The following is a 22,321-nucleotide window of genomic DNA, read 5'->3' on the forward strand; positions in this document are numbered from 1 at the left end:
GATGGAAGGGCTATCTAAGCACCCAAGGCAGCAGCTGCTCATTTCAGTGAAAGGAGGGACAGTACCCCTCCCCCCATGCAGGTCAGGAGCCAGAGGAGTCAACAAAGTCACGGATTTGATGGAGGCCAGGTGAGGACACTGGTCTGAGAGTGGCAAAACTTCACTAAATATGAGAAGTAACAATATTGCACTTCAGGGGAGAGCCACTGGCTCTCCTGTATCATCTTGGTGTGGTGGTGACGGAAACTTGAGATGAACCTTGAAGAAGTTCTAAAGCACCTTTTACTGAAAAAGGTGAGTTCTTCCAGTGGCCCGCCCTTGATGTAGGATCTAATCAAGATTCCCGCACTATATCTGGCTGGTTCTCTGATGTGTCTAGGCTGCTTATTTAGCTAAACATCTCCTACTGTAGATTTGTCTGTCTCCCCATGATTAGATTCACAGTGAACACCTGTTTAACAAGAATAACATGTTGGTGATGCTGTGCCCCTCTCACTGCATCTGGTCAATCTGGTCAGGATAGATACAGTGAGGCTGCCTCTCTCCTGGTGACACTGGCTCAACAATGCTTGGTTAATGTGGTCCTACTCATTTCTGTGTTGTAAAGAGATAGGTTCCCCTTTGCAATTCATAAGTAATCTGTGCGGTGACATGTAGAAACAAGGAACTATCCTGCTTCCATCATCCTTTCATCCACTGGCGTTAATATCCATTGGTGATCTTTGCTTGGTGATTTTAAATATTCTAACATTCCTTCTCCACTAGCATTTTTTTTTTTAAAATAAAGAACTTTTCCCATTTCTTTTTTTTTATTTTGAGTACCACTATGGACTCACATCTGAATTCTTAAATGTTGTATCTATTATCGCCACTTAGTTTCCATCAATCTAGAACAATTTCTATCTCCCTTACACCATCACTAGTTTTTGATGCACCTCATTAACCCAAATTAAAAAAAAAAATCTTTATTATTTTTTTAATCCTCATCTGAAAGCATTTTTTCATTGTTTTTTTAGGGAGAGGAAAAGACAGAGAAATATGAATGTGAGAGAAATACATCAATTGATCACCTTCTGCATGGGCCCTGATCAGGGTCTAAGCTGGGACAGGGCTGGTAGGAGCCTGCAAATGAGGTATTTTCCCTTGACCAGAATCGAAACCAGGACCTTTGGTCCACAGGCCGATGCTCATCCACTGAGCCACACTGGCTAGGGCAAAAATGAGTTTTTCTTTAATTTGCTCACTATAATATGATGTAGCACATAGATTTAGGGTCAGACAAATCCAGGCTAGACACCTGACTCCACCAGTGACAGGTTGGAGGATCTTAAGAAAATTATGTAACAACTAAGAACACATTTCCTGATGTATAATAAGGATGGTGTCATCTCCCAGGATTATTATGAACATGGAATGAAATTATATACATATAAACATGTATGTGTGTGTGCTCTATACATATTATCTTCCTCTTCTACACGGGCAGTATTCAGCAAGTATGAGTTAAGTGATGGATCCAATGTCCTATTGGACATTTTCACCACCAATTTGTATGAATTCTTAAATAGGTATGTTGTATTCATTTGTTCTGGATTGCAAACAGTTTACTTGACAAAGAAAGATGGGAAGAGAGTTCTGGGTAGAGGCAGCAATATCAGATAAGGTATGGCAACAGAGAAAGACAGTTTGGCATAATTAGACCTTCAATGGCAGTGAATCTAAAGCAGGAGAGAAGATACAGAAATGGAGGTGGGAGCAGGTGATGAATGGCTTTGAATCCTAAACAGGGCAAGTCCCTGACTTCTAAGATATTCTGAGCTCTAAAAAATAATACTGGATTTTGGCAGGCAACAACATTGTCAGGTGATTGGTGGTCTAACAGGCAAAACAAATAACCTCTGTACTGAAGAACTAAAGGAAAGAGGGGGGAGAGATGCAAATCAAAACAACAATGCGGTACCATCTCACACCTGTCAGAATGGCCAACATCAACAAATCAACAAATGACAAGTGTTGGCGAGGTTGCGGAGAAAAAGGAACCCTCGTGCACTGCTGGTGGGAATGCAGACTGGTGCAACCACTATGGAGAACAATATGGAGTCTCCTCAAAAAACTGAAAATGGAACTTCCATTTGACCCAGTAATCCCACTCCTAGGATTATATCCCAAGAAGCTAGAAACACCAATCAGAAAGGATATATGCACCCCTATGTTCATAGCAGCATAATTTACAATAGGTAGGACTTGGAAACAACCTAGGTGCCCATTAGCAGATGATTGGATCCAAAAACTATGTTACATCTACACAATGGAATACTATGCTGCCATGAAAAAAGAAAAATTCTCATCATTTGCAGCAACCTGGATGGAATTGGAGAACATCATGCTGAGTGAAATAAGCCAGTCAATGAAAGAGAAACACCACATGACCTCACTTATTTATGGATGATAAAGAACATTATAAACTGAAGAACCAAAAGATAGATTCAGAGACAGTAAAGCAACAAGCAGACTGTCAAATTACAACGGGGAGGAGAGGGAGATCTGGGGGAGATAAGAGATCAACCGAAGGACTTATATACATGCATATAAGCACAATCAATGGACACAAAACTCTGGGGAGGGAGGGCATGTATGGGAGGAAAGGGCAATGGTATATGTACAAAGATGATAATTTAATAAAAAAAAATAAAATAAAGGAAAGAGGTGGGATAGTGATTTAGTGATTTCTGTGACATTACAAGCTGTGGAGAACATGTTCTCAAAATCTGGCACATGGTGTACAATGTGCTAAATCTCTTAGTATTATATCATTAGAAAGAACTTTTTATAAACCCAGGTAATCACAGAATAAAGTATATGTGCATCTGCAGAATTACCAGCGTCTTCCACCAAACAGCATCTTTTATATTTACTAGAGAATCTTTACTAAAAAGCAAGACACAGGCATGTTCATTTATAAATTTAGGTAGAACGCATAACAATGGGGTCTGGGCACCAATCCTTGGGTTTGCTTGTGCCTGTGCACATGCCTACTGTCCTAGTCTTTGCATCCTCAGAAGTAGGTAACAGTAAAAAAATGGTGGGAAACAGCAGGTAGATGCCACCTTGACATTCTGCCCTGCCAGGGCCCAGCCAACACAGGCACTGTCTACACTGCCTCATAGCATTTCCAAATACTGGTCTTCTTGTCCTCTTTCTCATCAAAACCCAATATGTCAAAGATGAGAAGGACAGGATTCCTGACTCTAAAACCATTGGAGTTTTTCCTTCCCATTGTAGAGGGCCAAATGGGAAGACACCTGGACATTTTATAGATTGTTGTTGACTGGGCCCGGGATATTGGCAGAGTCATGTCAGTTGCACTCCCGCCCTGGGAGTGCAGAGATGTTCTTAGTTCCTGGCTTGTGTTTGTTTGGGAGGAAGGAGTGGGTGCAACCTGGGCCCTCAAGGCTCCTTGTTTTCCTGTGAAACCCCTTGTTGGATTGGAGTATAAATAGATGTGCTGTGTGACTCAGGAGGTCATCAGCCTGTCTTTCCAGCACAGGAGGTCAGCGGCCCTCCCAGCTCCCAGCTTGAAATCTATCTCTGTGTCTTCTCTCTTTATTTCTATTACTTTTCAATCCCTGGCCACCTCCACTTAGAAATGGTTCGTTCATCTCTCTTTTCATGCAGGACACGGAAAAGAGAGATCCCCGCTGCATCAGGGCCCCGCATTCTGGTGCCCAATGTGGGGCAGTGGGCCGAAAGAGGCAACAAGAGGTAAGAGGCAAGGGATCGCTCCCAAGAATTGCGCACGCCACAGATTTAAGGAACTGTAAGGTAGAGGGATTGTATTATTGTGAAATTGAATTAGCTGGGTGTAAAACATGGGTAATCCTTCTAAATGCTTTAAACCACATGTGTCAAACACAAGGCCCGCGGTCCAAATCCGTCCCGCCAGGCCTTGCAATGTGGCCCGCACCGTGCTGTCATCACTGCACTCTGCTGCGTTTCCATCACAATGACAGTTTATGACTATTCAGTAAACCATTTGGCCCGCGATTTAGGCTGGATTTTAGATTTTGGCCCCTTCTCTGATTGAGTTCGACACCCCTACAAATTTAAACTATGCTCATGGCTCAAAGAGATTCTCTTAAGCCTAGTCAGATTCTTGATTTCTTTCTTAAGGTTTGTTGATGAAACCTGGGAAAAGGTTAGAAAGCAGTTGCATGACCAATACTCAGCAGAAAGTCCAGAAAAAATTCCTATTCCTACTTTAATTTTTGATTCAGCACAGGAGAGTTTAAGAATGTTTAAGCGAGGTGAAGCCACGACCTTACAGCCTGGAGTGGAAGGGTGCGAATCTTTAAGAATACCATCTGCACCTCCTCCGCCTCCACGTGTAAACTACGTGTAACCAAGTAAAAAAGATTAAAGGAATTTCTTAGCAATTGCCAATAATTCTTTATTTTAAAATCTTTTTCTTTCCTTAAAAATAAAAATAAATAAAAATTGAAAAAGTAATAAAATAAAAAACAAAAGATACCAGGCCATCATCAATGACTCTTTCCCCCAAGCAGGAGGTGGGGGAAGGGAGACATGACGCCATTCCCCAAAAAAGCCACTTTAAGAGGCCTCATATTCACCATCATTCCCCCACCCCCCCACTAATGACTTAAAGCTTTTACAAATTCATAAATGCATCCGGGATTTCTGTGCACATGTAGGGGGAAAGGGCCAGTTTAAAAACGAGTGCTCATAGTTTCTGAGCTGGGCTTAACTCTGCAGCTTACAGAATAAAAACCCAGAGACTGTTTTTAGCCTTATAGGTGGCAGAGATGAATACAGGCTAGTTTCCCAAGGCTTTTAAAGCAGCTCTTTTGAAATTTCCCGCCCTGAGGCAAGTAACCAGCAGGAAGTGGATAGCAAGTTTACATATTAATGGCTGAGAGTTTGCCTCTTGACTTCCCCAGCAGGAAAATTGTGACCGTTTTGAAATTTAAATCAAATGATGAAAACTCAAATCTAAATGTATTGAATTGTTATAATACTGAAATGTTGGTCTGAGTATGCCTTGCATGAAGTCCAGAGAACTGAAGTTAGTCTATTAATTAAATATGCCTTATATTTTATTTGAAATGTATCTTTAAAAATGTAAAAGTATTATTGATTTGAGAAATGCTATTTGATTTGTTACCTGAAAATTTTAAAGTTCTGAAAGTTTAGGTTTTTTTTTTTTTTTTTTTTTTTTTTTGCCATGATGCCAGAAACAAATCAGTTTCTCAAAAAGAGAGATGTTGACAGAAAGCAAGGAAGGCTGGCCAACAACCTAAATTGCTCTAACCACTCTCCCAGTATGCTAAGGAAGGTGGTAGTTTGCATTGAATGGCTACAAACTTCCTCCAAACTCCTGTGGCAAAAAAAATTTTTTTTTGGAAGTTGGCTTAATTATATAAATGAAATATAGTGGCAACCATACTTTGGTAAAAACTGCTATTTGAATTTTAACCCTTCTAGTTTGGCCCCTGCATCTGATTAAAACACAGGGTACTTACCTGAGCTTCCAGGTGAAGACCTGGAGGCTAAGGCAATTTTCCCTTGCCTGGGACCAAGACCACAGGAGGATGATTCCCACTGATTCAGTAGCTTCAGGGATAGAAACTGTAGATAACCTTTAGAGTCTAACCGCTGAGCTCTGCTTCTGTGTTATTGCTATTGCAAGATAGGGCCACATTCCAATGTCCAGCAGGATGTGACTGGGAACCAACCCTGTGGGCTGTCCCCAGTCTTTAGAATTTAGTCTTTAGGATTTAGAATTTAGAACAAAGGAAAATTCCTGTGGTTTGAACCTTTAAAAGGGACTGCCTACCCCTGAAATGGTGCAGTCATTTGGAATCCACCTGCGTGTGGTGGTCTAGTGGCTGTCCTGGCCAGTCAATAAATCCTTGCCTGCTTTTTTTAATTAATTAATCAGCCTCCGGTGGTCTTATTTTGAACCCAGGGTTCGACTCCACAACAATAAATAAAAAGGTAAAGTTTAAATTTGCCTCATAAAAAATCTAGAGGACAGAATTGAAGCTCTTATTTATGTCTTGTATTTTTCTTAGAAATGTAAAGTGTTATTAATCTAGGACATGCAAAATATATTTGACTTGCCAGCTTTAAAAGTTCAAAGTGCAAATTAAAAGGGGGAGAAATTCTATAGCTAAAATGTGTTTTCTCTAATAATTAGGAATTCAAAACAAGTTGCTTATTATTGGTCTAATTAGAAAAGGACTAATTCTGTGATATCAACAAAAAATCTTCTATGCAAAAACTAGTCTAAATCTAATTGATATATTAAGATAATCAGGTATTATAATATTTAAATCATATATGGATATAGATATTGTTTGATGGTTTTTTCCATGTTAAAATTTCAAGGCCTTACCAGAGATGATTTTTGTAAAGCTCCAAGGGCCCGAAGTAATACAAGAAATTCTCTCTTCTTAAAGGAAATCTTTTCAAAACAGATCTAATATACTTGAAATTGCATGGAAAGCCTTATCAAACAAAAATTAATAAATATACTTCATGATAGATCCTCCCTTCCCTCAGTTGATGGACAGACATAAACCCTACCTTGGGCCAGACATTCCTGAGCTCTGAACCACCAATCAGCACCTGCCAAATACCCTAAGCCCCCATTCCTAAGTCCCTAGGTCCCAAATCAATCAGTTTGTGCTGAGTGCCCTAAGCCCTGCCCCCTATCCTTAAAGGTGCTTGTAAGCCCCTTGCTCTCTCTCTTTGGCTCCTCTCCGTGGAAGCAGCCGGCAGGGGTACCCTTCCCTCCAATAAAGCTTATGTCCTGCCAGCCCGGTCTCCGCTCTACCTTCTCTATTTAATCTGTCACTTCAAATATTTTAGGTTTACAGTCATGTATTGTTACTGGCAAAGGAAAGCAGTTAATAACTCAAATAGGATATCAACCTTTTTAGGAGTGGTCACTGATCAGTCTCCTCACCCTCATGCTGATCCTATACAATGGAAAGATGATAGATCTGTATAGGTAGATCAGTGACCATTAACCAAGGAGAAATTAAGTCCTATTCATGAATTTATACAAGAACAAATAGAGGTTGGCCACATAGAACCTTCCAATAGTCCTTAGAATATGCCTATATTTACAATCTCTAAAAAGGCCACAGGAAAATGGTGATTGTTACATGATCTTAGAGCAGTTAATGCTACTCAACTATGCATACCATGGGAGCTTTACAACCTGGACTCCCAGCGCCTTCACAAATCTCTTTAAATTGGTCTCTCATAGTAGTAGATCTTAAAGATTGTCTTTTCATCATTCCCTGGGCACCTCAAGATAAACAGAGATTTGCATTTTCAGTACCATCTATTAATAATATAGAGCCTATGAAAAGGTATCAATGGAAGGTTTTACCTCAAGGAATGGCCAATAGCCCTACTCTGTGTCAAAAATATGTGGCTCAAGCTGTTCAGTCTTTAAGAGACAAATACTCCCAGTGTTACATTATTCACTACATAGATGACTTGCTCTTAGCAAGCCCATGGGAAGAACAGACCTTGGCTATGTTTTCCCAATTAGAAGAGGAGCTCCCTAGATGGAGCTTAAGAATTACTCCAGAAAAGGTACAGAAAGAAACACGTTTCCAATATTTGGAAACCATAATTGAAAACGAAAGCATTAGGCCTCAGAAGGTGGAGATAAGAAAAGATTGTTTTAAAATTTTAAATGACTTTCAGAAATTAGTAGGGGACATTAATTGGTTGAGGCCTTATGTGAAGATCTCTACAGGAGAAGTGACAAATTTATTTAGTTTACTTAGAGGTGACTCTACTCTTTCCTCTCCCCGAACATTAACTGATGAAGCTAGGAATGAGTTGCTAAGAGTTGAGCAGGCAATTTCTTCAGCCCAAGTAGCACGGGTACAGCCTGAATTACCTTTATTGGGACAAATTAATCACTGCCCTTTGTGAGTAAAAAATTAAATTCTGGCTTGCACCAAAATAGGGGACTATCACTACTTTCTCCTGGAAGAGATGCAGAATATATAACTAAGACCTTGTCTATACAAAAAGAAAATTGACAGCCAGTTTGAAATTGAATTGCCATTGGCTTAGAGCAAAGAATATTCTTACATGATATTATTCTATAATGTCATTATAATTTTGATATTTTATACCAGCATATACCAAACAAACTTATAAACTAATTCTTTGTATGTTTGACAGCCATTTAAAAAGCACATGAAAGGATTTAATCCCTTCCACTGTGAGGAAGGCCCCTTGGGAAGGCACTGAAGCATTCTATATTGGCCCATTTTGCCCTTTTTGCCAAGAAGGACCCTTTTGTCACAATCCAATTGCCTGCAGCTGTTGCCTGAGTTTTCAGCTCATGCTGAGGTTGAAGCCTCGTGGTGGCAAACCAGGAGCTTCTATACAGTTAAACATTAGTTATCTATCAAATCAATCCAATTGTGGGGCTGACCTTTGAAATTCTGAGGCAGATGAAGAAAAACATGGCTCAACAAGGTAAGCTAATTTTGAACTAATTCTGCTTATTGGCTTCACCTCTGCACTCTCAAAGGTATATGTATCTTTATTACACAGCTATTTCCTTTTCATAGGTCTGACCAGGGGCTCTGCTGGAAGGGAATCATTACAGTCATCTTTGTTTCTGGTGCCTATCAGTGTGTAAGAATAGAGATTCAATAAAACATTTTTAATAAAAGTTTTAATCCTGTATCTAAGATAGAATAACACTTCACCATAATTTAAAGAAATTAGTTGTACATATTCTGGTCTCATTTTCCTTATCATAACACAGAAAACTTAAGACCTCTATGTCTTTCAAGTAGGTTAATGCTGTCCAGGTCCCCAAGAAAATGAGGAATGCCATCTCTGTGTAAGAGGTGAGCCTACCAAGAGAGTAACAATTCCCACAGCACCTAAAGAAAAAAACCTATAAAGATGCAGTGTGTATGCATTAAGGCCCTGAAAAGAGACTAACTAACCTAATAATTGAGTAATATGCAAATTAACCATCACTCTGCTACACAAGCCATGCCCACCAGTCAACCAGAGTGAGTTTGCAAATTAACCCAATAAAGATGGTGGTTAATTTGCATACATGGAAGGAGGGAGAAGTGAAGAATGAAGGCAGCATAGAAGGAAGAGGGAGGGAAAGTGGAAAGCAAGGCAGCTGTGGCTGCTGGAGGGAAAGCATTGGCAGCGCATGTGGGAATGGCTGTGGCGGTGGGGGCAGGAGGCAGCGGGGGGGGGGGGGGGGGGGGGAGATATAGCGGATCTGGTGGGCGGGACGCGCAGTTGTGGTGGCAGTGCCTATGGCCTTGGAGACTGTGGTGGCGGTGGCCGCGGGCGGGGTGGGGTGGGGTGGGTGGGAGGGAAGCCTACTGGAAGTCTTGAAGGAATATTCCTGCAACAGGTGCAGGAATATTCCTGCAACAGGTGCAGGAATATTCCTGCAACAGGTGCAGAAATAACTAATGTTCTAAAATGATTTCACTTCATGGTGGAGAGTGGTTTAGTTCCAGGGAGCAGCTTGCTAACTTGAAAACCAGACCCAATAATAAAAGCAAAGGGAGAGGTGGAAAGGCAGAGAAGGACCATGAATCTGAATGCAGGCATTCATAGTTGATGTGCTTTTCACAAGATGTGAGATTTAAATTTTGATCCCTCCTAACCTCCAGAGCAGAGCACCTGTGGCACTTCATCTAGAGTGTGTCCAAAACTGGCTCTGAGGTGGCACAGATGTGGCAGCTACACAGGCTTGGTCTCTGAGCCATGAGAGTGATTTTCAACATCTGGGGGGAGTGAGACTACCAAGAGGGATAAACCCACATTCCAACAAAAGGCTATCCTTTTAAAGATACAAAAACCTCACAAAAAGCATTCTCCTAGTTAGACAAAGATAAATTTTGGAAAGGAACTAAAATCACCTCCAGGAATGCCCACAAGGACCACTTAATACTGATATCTATCATAGTTATTTATACCTTTGTCTTCTGTTAAGAGGGTCACTGAAACTGGCTTGGAGAAGAAACAATGCTTAAGGATAGAGGTCCTAGAAGGCCAATGGAACAAGAGGGCACAAAACTAGACTCAGGAAGAGCCCTTTCTAATAAGTGATGCTGCAGTGTCACCAGCTCTTTGCTCACCCATAATACACCCCTTCACACAGTCATTTCAAAAGAGAAAATCAGACCACCTTTCCTGCAAATGGGCCACAAGGTAGCATTGAGGTCTTTGGGGATGAGGGTTGTGGCTCAAATCAGAACAGATTCAGACAGTCTTTAGGACCATATGTAACCCTAGCTCTGCCTAAAATAAAGATAACCAAATCCTGCTCAGTCCTAACTTGTTAAAAATTCAGTGTGATGCAAACCCTCTCTATGACTGCTTCTCTTTCATTATAGTGTAGAGATCCTCAAGCAGTGGTTCTCAACCTTTCTAATGCCACGACACTTTAATAGATTTCCTAATGTTGTGGTGACCCCCAACCATAAAATCATTTTCGTTGCTACTTCATAACTGTAAATTTGCTACTGTTATGAATCGTAATATAAATATCTATGTTTTCTGATGGTCTTAGGCTCTACAGCAGTGGTTCTCAACCTGTGGGTTGTGACCCACAGGTTGAGAACCACAAGCATGGTCACCTAAGACCATTGGAAAACAGATATTTACATTACGATTCATAACAGAAAAATTACAGTTATGAATTAGCAACAAAAATAATTTTATGGTTGGGGGTCACCACAACATGAGGAACTGTATTAAAGGGTCTTGGGATTAGAAAGATTGAGAACTACTGCCCTTGAATATCATGAAATTAGTAGGTGATTTCACATTCCATCCATGCAAGTTGAGGAAAAACAATGACAAATGTAGCCAAGTACTTGCAGAGATTTAACAACGCTTCAAAAAACTGACATGCAGTGCACATCAACTCCCCTCGGCCCACACTGCTAAAGATGCTGCTGAAGACGAGAGAGCCCTTCTAACTATTCTGTTTCCCCAAGTCTTTGCTGGTTAGGAATACATTCTGATGGACCATCCTGTCCCAACCCACAGAAAGAAAGACCGTCAGCCAGTCAGAAGAAATAATCCTAAATCATTCTCTCCCTCTGATTATTCCAGAACTTTCTGAAATCCCTATCAATAATAATCATGTTTGATTTTCCTAGAATGCTTTTCAATAAACAACTTTCCATACATTTTAGATTATTTTATCTTTATAACAACCTTATGAGTTAGAGAGCAGCAGGTAGTATTCCCCCCCACCCCCCATTTTATAATGTTATAAAACAGGGAAACTGAGGCTCAGAGAAGTTAATGACCAAAGATGGCAATTAATTTTCAGAATTGAAATTCAAATTAGCATCTTTTCTTTTCAAGATCTATGCTTGTTCCATTTATACCCAGCTCAATTCTTTGAGGCTGTTGTCACCATAGAAGGATGGGGAACATATTGGGGGTACAGGGACAATTCATTGTGGTACAGAAAAAAACCCCACTAGAACTTCTGTTCTTAATTTATTTCTAAGTCCTGCCTTCTAAATTGTTTTATAAATGTCCATTAGCGCATACAATATTGACACAGGTTATCTACATGTATTTAAGTATCCATACCCTGGGAAGTATGTATTCCCAGTTGCATGGGGTGGGTAATAAGCAAAGACCACTGCTGTTCGATGTATTTTGTATCCCTTCTATCATCCTCATTCACTCTCCTTTCCAACCTCCTATGGCAACAATAGAATTGAGGTTAATTGTATGTCAATGTCATGTCCTTTTTTCTTCTGACTTTAGTCTAGATCTGTGGTCAGCAAACTGCGTCTCTTGAGCCGCATGTGGTTCTTTGGCCCTTGAGTGTGGCTCTTTCACAAAATACCACGGCCTGGGCGAGTCTATTATGAAGAAGTGGCATTAGAATAAGTTTAAGTTTAAAAAATTTGGCTCTCAAAAGAAATTTCAATTGTTGTACTGCTGATATTTGGCTCTGTTGACTAATGAGTTTGCCGACCACTAGTCTAGATCAATGGTTATTACTGGGGTGATTTTCCTCATGGGTCATTTGTCAAAGTCTGGAGACATTTTTGGTAGTCACAACCTGGGAAGGGAGGTTTGTATTAACATCTAATGTGAAGAGGCCAGGGAAACTGCCAAATATCCTACAACACACAGGACAGGCCTCCACAACTAAGAAATACTAGTACATAGCCCATAATGTCAACAGTGCTGAACTTGAGAAACCTTGGTCTAGAAGTTTTATCAAACTACTTCTGATCTCTCACCAAATAGGCCAACCAACCCCTCAAATACTCTGTTCATGCCTTGATTGGATTAGTTGCATTAAAACCATAGAGCAGTAAACTTGTGAATCTTCGTTTGTTGCTAAGGTAAGACATCTTGACAATGGAAATATTGATACAATGGAAGGATCAACTGAGAACTGCCATACCAGACAGATAGCTGTTGGCTTGTCCATAGAGAGAAAACCTAGGAAAGATGTTCAGTTCCAATGCCCACACACAGAGCAGCATGAGACATCTCAACTTTTCATCATCTTATGGCACAATTCCACTTGCAGACCATGACTCTGCTCAATCTCTCCAATGCCACTCAAGAGCAACCACACATATCCACATTTGTCTTGCATGTGAGCCCTACTATATGGCCAAAATAGTAATTAAGAGAGACTAAAAATAAGTTTGATAAACTCTTCCTCTTTCACTTAACTTTTTCCTAGCTGGATGCTATAGTAGGTCCTCTCACTAAACTAAAGACATAACGTGGAAAAACACATTTTCTTCCTCCCTATGTTCTCAACTCTTCTTTTCCCCCAAGTTTCTAAAAATATTCTATCTATGACCTCTAATGGCTCTCTGTCAGGCCATAGCTTTCCAAGGCTGTGCCTGCACATGCGCAGGAGACTTCCTGAAAGCATTTTGGTGCCTGAATCAAATTTTATCCAAAAGGCAAAACCAAAACTGCATCTGTAATGATATGTACATTTATCCTAAAGAAGTAAAAGTCAGTCATTTTATGTGAGTTCAGTCCAAAGTTAGATAAGAATTTCCAAGTTCCTCTCCTGTCAGTACAAAAAGAGACAGATAATCATCTCTTTCTATCCTTATACCCACACTCCACTCAGGGGCAGGACAGGTAATTTATTACAACGACTGTGAATGGTAGCTGTAAAAGCAGCAAGAGAATGAAAATGTGAGCTCAATCACCTCTGGGGGCTTTTATAAAAGTGTATTAAAATAACATAGTACAGAAAGAGAATAAGAGAAGATTTATAAATTAGAAGTAGTCACACTCGGGACCAGAGAACAACAAACATCCTCTTACCCATCTCCTCCAGACTACTGATATGTTTCCACTGGGAGGGACACAGGGAGAAACTGTTCTGGGCTTATTCTTACTAATACAATTTTAGGCTTGATTTTATTTGCAGTGATCAAAACCATAGTTGATTCATTGCAGGTTTATTTACAGTAATCAGGATATGGAAACAACCTAAGTGTCCGTCAGTGGATGAATGAATAAAGATGATAAAGGTATATATACACAATGGAATACTACTCAGCCATAAGAGATATGAAGTATGAAATGTGAAACATAGATATGGATCTTGAGGGTACTCTATTAAGTGAAAATAAATCAGATGGAGGGACAAAGACCATCTGATTTCATTCATTTGTGAAATCTACACAAAACAAAACACACACACACACACACACACACACACACACACACAAAACCTGTGTAAAACCAAATAGATAAAGAGAACAGATTGGTGGTAATCAGCGGGGCAGAGTTTAGGGACAAAATGGGTGTAGTGTGTCAATTGTATGATGATAGATAGCAATTAGACCTTTGATTGTGATCACTTTGTAGTGTATACAGATTCTGAATTACAGCGTTGCACACCTAAAATTTATATACCAATTTAGCTCAATTAAAAAAAGAATTGCTAAGGAGAAACTGAAGAGGGAGTCTATTTCATATTATTTACAGTCAATTCAATGGTTATTATTCTCTTCCTTAATGTCTTTAAAAAATATTTGTATTGATTTCAGAGAGGTAGGGGGAGAGAGAGAGAGAAACATCAATGATGAGAGAGAATCACTGATTGGCTGCCTCCTGCACATCCCACACTGGGATCGAGCCTGCCGGGCAAGTGCCCTGACTGGGAATAAAACTGTGACTTGGTTCATAGGTCAATGTTCAACCACTGGCTCTTTACAGTCTTTTATTTTTCCTCTTTACATATCAGTTATGAAACCCTTTACTCTTTAATATACTACTATCTTTCCAAATGCCTGTTCCTAGGGGTCATTGCAAATTGGGGGACATGTATATCCCAAAAATAAGAATTCCAGGGCATTCAAGCATGTTTAATAAAAATTTTACCTGTGGAGGTAAACACATAGCACTCTTCCCTCTTACTACATGTTGACAAGTTGAGGTTGTAGAGAAGGAAGAAGGGCAGTTGTGTAAGCACAGTGGGCACACTGTACTCTTGTGTCTTCTGTAAAATCTGTTTTGACTGCCTGTTTCCCCATCTGCAAATTGATACCCAATTATAGGCTGCCATGAGAATTAATGAGTAACACACAAAGCTTCTAAACAGTGCCCAGTACCTAGTGACTGCTACAAGCCAGCTCTTATCATTAGTGTGTGTCTTCCTCAAGTTTTCTGAATTAGCATGACAAGGGCTATTATGATTAACTATTGTAGTATTAACCACATGGGAGGAAAATAGCACACTTCAAGTTTTTCTCCTTAAATTTTAAAAAAAATACTTTTATTGATTTTAGATAAAGAGGAAGGGAGAGGAAGAACATCTATCAGCTGCCTCCTGCACACCTTACCAGGGATCAAGCCCACAACCGGGGCATGTGCCTGACCGGGAATCTAACTGGTGACCTCACGATGCATGGAAAGACGCATAACCAACTAAACCACACAGGACAGGTCTCCTTATGGTATTTTTAGGAAAAGACTTCAGCAGAGAAGGAGATTCTCTTGGTTGTAAATATCAACAGCTCTTTGTTCAGGTATTTCAGCAGCATGGAACATGCCTTCCAGCTCTGGCATCATTGCAAAGTCAATAAGACTTTGGTTCTCACCTCCTGCAGCCTGTGATCTGGGCACCCAGCCCAGCCTACTCCTCTGAGGCTTGGACTGCCCTGGAGCCACTTCCCTATACTGTGTCCCAGTATTACTGGGCTTCCCAATGTCAATTTTCTAAGAAAGGTGAACCCAGCTAAAATGCAGGCAGGTAGCTGGTTTAGAGTAATTCACATTAGACTAAGCTCCGGGAGACTATTTACTCAAAAAAGAAATCTTTATTATTGAAAGTATTAAAGATGTCCCCCTTTATCCCCATTGACCCCTTTTAGCCTGCACCATACTATTTTCTGTGTCCATGGGTTATGCATATATGCATATAAGTTCTTTGGTTAATCTCTTCTGACCCACCCATCCACCCCCGCCTTTCCTTTGAGATTTGACAGTCTGTACCATAGTTCTCTGCATTCCCACCATTTTACCAATCAAGAGATTTACTTTTAAAAGAAGAATCTATTGACTTCAATAAGTCTTTGGTAAAATTATGGTAAGGATATTTATTTTATAGCTGGTTTCTCCCCAACGTTGGTTTTTCTAGATCCTCAGTTCTAGAAAACAATAGGCTATTCTAATTCCATTATAGTCAATATCAGCTATTCCCTAGTTACTAGGTTGAGCTCAAGCCCAAGAACCCGTGATAGGTTAACTTCTTAGAGCCAACAATCTTTCCTTAAGGTCCCAGTTAGAGTTTGAATTCTGAGCTACCAAATGTCAAGAGATCACCCTCTCTGGAATTCACTTCAACAGTATTCCTAGCTTTGTTAACTTTGAAAGGGTATGAGAATTAAAAAAAAATTAAAAAGAAAAAGAAAAAAAAGAAAAAGAAAGAACATGAGAACTAAATGAAAACATTTATGTAGGTCTTTGTCAGTGCATGCTTTTTGAGAAAAACCAAAAACCCACTGAGGCTCTGGTACCCTTAGGTCCTTGCCTGGTGGTATTGGTCTTCAATAATTAAATTGTGTGCCTTAACCAGCGTGGCTCAGTGGATAGAACATCAGCCTGTGGACTCAAGGGTCCCAGGTTTGATTTTGGTCAAAGGCATGTATCTTGGTTGCTGGCACATACCCAGTAGGGAGTGTGCAGGAGGCAGCTGATTGAAGTTTCTCTTTCATCGATGTTTCTAACTCTCTCCCTCTCCCTTCTTCTCTGTAAAAAAATTAATAAAATATATTTTAAAAACCAGTACTTTAAAAAAATAATTGTGGGACCACCTTACTTTAAAAAAAATGTATTTCTTATTGCTTTTTTACAGAGAGGAATGGAGAGGGAGATCAACTGCCTCCTGTACACTCCCTACTGGTTATGTGCCCACAACCAAAGTATATGCCCTTGACCGGAATTGAAGCTGGGACCCTTGAGTCCGCAGGCTGACGCTGTATCCACTGAGTCAAACCAGTTAGGATTGGACCACCTTACTTTTTAGTTGGGTTCATCTTTTTTGGGGAGATGGCTTTGGAGGGGCCCAGTAACATTGGGATGCAGGGTGCTGGGAAGATAGCTTTGGAATCTCAGAAACAGGTGGCTCTAGGAGTTAAGGGCCTGAATTCTTCTGGTGACAGGGGCTAGTACTATAAAATATTTATTATATATTACAGTTTCAGGCAAGGACCTAAAAGAAAGCAGGCTATACTATGAAATAATAGTGATAGTGGAAATAATTCTGATAGTTTTACTGAAGTATAGAATAAAGAACTCAGTCAATTAATAGGCACACTTGGGACAGCTTCATGTGATTATCTGCTGAAAGGTGAAACTTCATAGGCAAAACTTCCCTTTATGTCAATGAGGGACCAATGGAAGCCGGTGAGTCTTTCTCACATTTTGGAGTGCTGACTATACTGTCCCTTTGCTGGGAGGAAAACAATAATATCAAAGGCAAGGTTGAGATTAGTTAGTTTGATTTAGGTTTTGATTCCACCTTTTGCCCATTAAAGGGCCTCAGAAATATTTAGAAAATGTTCATAAAGTATGCAAAGCTATGTGGAAGTTGACCCACAGGAAGTAAAAAAGGAGGTAGTATTCATGTGGCTAGTGAAACCTGGAAGTAATTAAAAGAGATTGGCATATGCCTGGAGCTCCACCTCTTTCCAGGCATATGGAAGGTGTTTATGAACAAAACCTGTCCCATCCAGTACATCAGTGGTGAGAGACAAGGAGCAATTGAGAAGAAAGATGCATCGGCAGTGAACACACACAGTTGAAAATAAGAGGACCAAGCAGTCTGTGGCCTTACTACAGGGAGTGCCAATTTGACTTCCTCCCCCTTGTTTCATTATGACTAATCTACTAGTTGGCACTTGTGGGCTGGCTAGTTGACCGGGTCTGAGTTGCAAGGTAAGAACTGGTTTTGGAATCTTGATGAAGTTTTAGATTTATAAGACTGGAATTCGAGGAGGATTCTTCCTGAAATCCCCTGCTTGGCTGTTACATTTAAGCCCCATGGGGGTATTTTTCTTCCATTTGTACCTCAGGGGGACACTTGTGGGGCATGTGTCCAAATGGCATCCTCCTGCCCTATTTTTCAGTATAAAAATAATGTCCCATTTTCATTGCCAGTACTGTTTTATGTATGCATCATAGGATCCCTCCTAGAAAGTATCTAAATTGGGGTAATCACCAGGGAATTTATGAGAGAAAAAAACACACACGGATTTCAAGAAGTTTCAGAAAGAAATTGAGACTCAAATGGAGTTCTCCAGCATCTTCACAAAGGGTGGCACAGAGTCACATCTGTTGTCACCACCTTTCTTAGAAGTTTCAGGACACTGTCCTAAATAATAATGGCTCTTCTCTCTTTTCTTATTGGAATATGGAAGGGCAACAGTAGCAAAGGCTCAAATCAGAAGGACATACATGTATCTGTCCTTCCTCATCATTCATCACAATAAATTCTTTTTAGAAAAATATATTTTATTGATTTTGTAGAGAGGAAGGGAGAGAGATAGAGAGTTAGAAACATCAATGAGAGAGAGCCATCGATCAGCTGCCTCTTGCACACCCCCTAATAGGGATATGCCCGCAACCAAGGTACATGCCCTTGACCGGAATCAAACCCAGGACCTTTCAGTCCCCAAGCCGACGCTCTATCCATTGAGCCAAACCGGTTTTGGCCATCACAATAAATTCTTAGTCAATTTACTGAGACTTACTGCATACTCCACATCACAATGCTTTTTCTCTCAGCCTCTTCGGGCACCCAGATAATGACCGACTTATTTCAGAGAATGGGGAGCAATAGACTGAAGACTTGGGGGTGGGTGGGAATGAACAGTTTAAGAGGCCTCTTAAACTCTCTACCAAGACAGGGTCTGAGCCAGCAGTGCACTGAGGAGTACAATGAAACAAATGACAGTGTTCAGGCAGAGATGTGAGCCATGTAGGGATGCAGACCCTTTCTGACGGGGGAGACTGGTTATCCAGAACACCAAGAGAACCCAGTACTCTGTTGCTCTATTCTGTGGGGAAACCCAAGAACTCCTCTAGTCCCAGGAGAGCTGCTTCAGAGTAGAGGAGGCCAGGAAGGCCTTTTTAACAACTGACACCCAAGTTACTAGAGCCCAGTAGGAGCAAACTGGGCACTGAATGCTCCCCCACCAATGTGCCCTCTTTTGGACCAATTTGGCACCAAAGCTAAGCTGTGCCACTGTGGTCAGTATGGTGACCCAGAATACCAGGCTGCTGCTACAAAGGCACAGCAGTGTGTGAGAAGGGGACAGACTCACCCTCCAAGGTTGAGTAGATGAGCATAACTGGATATACTAGCTCAGTGTCCAGGCCACAGCAAAGGTGTTGTGGGAGAGATGCCAGCCAGGGAGCACAAAACAAGAACCTTCAATGTCACCAGGAGCAAGTCACTGCACCTTAGGAAGAGCCTAAAGGCAGAGGAGACAGGATTGCTCCCAGTCCCCATAACAGCCTGCTAGAATCAGAAACAAAGCTTGTGTGTCCCCACAGTAGACACCACTCAGTGTGGAACTTCCACCGTTTATCTGCTCCAGCCCTCACGCTGGCTGAACAAACATGGGACACAGGTAGCATGTTTCCTGCTCTTTTCTACCCACAGCTACTACAAAGTAAAATGTCTCCCACTGCCATTAATGAGAATCTATATTTCAGTATAAATACCGTTTCCCCATTTTAAAAATATATATTTTATTGATTTTTTACAGAGAAGAAGAGAGAGGGATAGAGAGTTAGAAACATCAATGAGAAAGAGTCATCGACCAGCTGCCTCTTGCACACCCCCTTCTGGGGATATGCCTGCAACCAAGGTACATGCCCTTGACCGGAATCGAACCCGGGACCTTTCAGTCCGCAGACGGATGCTCTATCCACTGGCCAAACTGGTTTCGGCTGTTTCCCCATTTTAATACACTTCTGCTTAATCCTTGCCCTGCCCTACCCAACCCTACTGTACCCCATCGCACCCCACCTCACCCCACCCCACTCCACAATTATTTCAAGCCAACTCTGAGACCAGTCTGAGCTACTCCCTTTCCCATCCTCCAACCAGGAAAAGGGTAAGGAAAAGAAAAACTCAGAAACCTGAAGATTGTTTGGAATTTATTCTCTTAAATAAGAATGGTAACATTTGTTAAGAAAAATTAAAAGCACAACACCTTAGTTTCACAGAAACCACAAAAACAAAGTTACATAACGAAATAAAAAACTCACAAAGAAACACAGCAAAAACTCACAACAGCGCAGGCTAAAAACAAGGGCAAAATATAAAGGCTTCAAAGGCCAAAGGTGGAAAGGGTATGGGCTCCTGGGCACAGCTCATCCTCCCTCGCTCAGGTTTCTTTGTACCACTGTTGTGAGAACCCATCTGCTGCTTACCTTTGCACCCCTTCCTCTACCCTGAGTTGAATGGCGGTGGAAAAGGGTACCCATTAATTCACTGGTCATGCGTTCAAGGATACTCTGGGGCCCTTTTTAGGAGGGACTAAAAATGTTCCACTGTCTTACAGAGATACACCGAACACTAAGAGACAGCAGCAAGCTGCAACGACTAGTTCGGTGGAACAAGTACCTAAACCTGAAAGCAAAACAGAGGTTAGGTACGATGTTGGTTCTCTGTGGCATTTCACCAGCAACAGAACCCAGACTTTCCTAGTTTGCTCTCAAATCAATTTCTTGAAGCTGAGAGTGTATACTGTCCATTTACTGAGCTATAGGTATGCTGGCTACTCTGTCCACTGCCAGTCTGACCAGAACATAAGCCAGGCCAATGACCCAAGGAATAGGAAGCTTTAGAAATAGCTTCATCAATATTGTTATTATTTAGATTACAGTTATCTAAATATCTATTCATATATATGAAGTTAAACCTATAAAAATAGATAAGTGTATGTAAATAAATATTCATACATCACCATTAACTATGACTCTTGGGGCAGGGTTGGGGTGTTAAGCTAGATCACGAAACCTCTTTGCTCTACTAACAGGTTTTTAAAAAATGTTCCTAAGGGGAAGCATTGAGATTTCCTAATTACCTCCTTCCAGACAGGAGCTCCAAGACTGAACAGAATTCCTTGTACTAACATGGCAAATCTAGCTGGTATGCAAAAAAAATGCCTGCATTTTCTAACGTCCATTCAGCATCTGCACTATGAAACCTAATGGATTATGCAAGGGGTGTCTGGGGACGGGGAGCAGGCACCTGCCATGTGTTATTCTGCTAGGTACCTTTCTAAGTTAAGATTACCTTTTCCATAAGAGACAACTAAATGTTTCTTCCATTCCATCTCTGTTTCTATACTAGAAGAACAGCTCTTTGGTTTCTTGTTATGACACCATAATTTTTATGCTTTATTTTTGGTTATAGACTACATGAGATATAATTTTTCCTGAAGTCAGGGTAGGTACTCTGAGGAAAGGAATATCTGTGCCAGGTCCACTAATCTGTAGCAGTTAAGAATAAGAAGCTTGGAAACAAAGCAGCTAAGATTTGAGAACAGAAAGGAGGGGTTTTTTTTGGTATTAAAAGCACTTAACAAAAATAATGTGAACAATGTCTTCCAAACACTAAATCAGGTAGCAGTTACAGATTAGGTTACTAGAGAAAGATAACCCTCAGGGGCAGACCTATAGTAGAGTCTTTTAACTTGTGGGTTGTGTTGTGTGTTTTTTTGGCAATAGTAGTAATTTTGGCATGAGGGGAAAGGAACATAAGGGAGAGGAGACCAATGCCACAAAATAAAGAGAAGGCACAAAGCAAAAGTACAGCATGGTCATGTGCCAGCTACAGCTATAACTTTTCAGCCTCTGACCTCTGGGTATATGAGTCTAGGAGGATGGTTTATTTGGACATGGCAGAATCAAGTTCATTCAGTTACAGCCTTTTCTTGTTTAGAGTACAGCAGAGAATATCTACCATGGATATGGGTTAATGTCTGCTACCTATGACACACATTTGATACAACTAAAACTCCTGAGTTTTTCTGAAGCCCTTTGAAAGAAAATTCTAGTTAACCAATCAATGCTTAAGTTGGGATATAAAAAAGGAAATCCCTATCAAAGGAGAGAAAAAAAAAAAGTCTCTTTCATGGCAACTATAAAAGACCACCCATGATTCTGCTCCTTTTCTACAGAAGCTAGCAAAAATTAGGCACCTCACAGGGGAAGCACTGTTGCTTTGGAACACGTTCAGACTCAGAGCTGTGATTTCCAAAAGCTCATGTCTCCAGAGGCAGACACTAACTGCATCTCGTCAGCACTAAGTCCTGGCCTTCTTACCACCTAGAGAGTCCCTTAAATTGGGGACAGTGCCTGCCTCGTTCCTTGAGATGCCACATCTTGAACCCCTTGTGTTGTAACAGGCAAGTTACCTTTAGAATCAAGAACCATGGGGATTGATTTTTTCCTCAGGGCTTGCTTTTTAAAAAATATATACTGTATTTTTCGGACCATAAGACACACTTTTTTCCCCCCAGAAGTGGGGGGAAAAAGTCCCTGCATCTTATGGTCCAAATATAGCCTACACATATACTTTAAAAAAAAAGTTTTTTTTACTTGCCCGGCTCTGTGTGGTCTCTGTGTGCTTGCCCGGCTCTAAAATGGTTCTAAATGCTGCTGTTTACTTTACAGGGTTGATTACATGTGTTTATGACTGTGATGTTGGGTTTTAATGCACATAAAATATTTTAGGACACTATTT

At 40.7% G+C, this 22,321-nt stretch overlaps 1 protein-coding gene across 16 annotated transcripts in view; it reads right to left on the bottom strand.

Annotated features, from left to right (window-relative positions):
- MICAL3 (microtubule associated monooxygenase, calponin and LIM domain containing 3) overlaps positions 1–22,321 on the bottom strand; it is a 262,563-nt gene that overhangs the window by 83,258 nt on the left and 156,984 nt on the right. The window lies entirely within an intron of this gene.

This window comes from Pipistrellus kuhlii, unplaced genomic scaffold, assembly GCF_014108245.1.
Source record: "Pipistrellus kuhlii isolate mPipKuh1 unplaced genomic scaffold, mPipKuh1.p scaffold_m20_p_3, whole genome shotgun sequence".
NCBI classification, from domain to species: Eukaryota; Metazoa; Chordata; class Mammalia; order Chiroptera; family Vespertilionidae; genus Pipistrellus; species Pipistrellus kuhlii.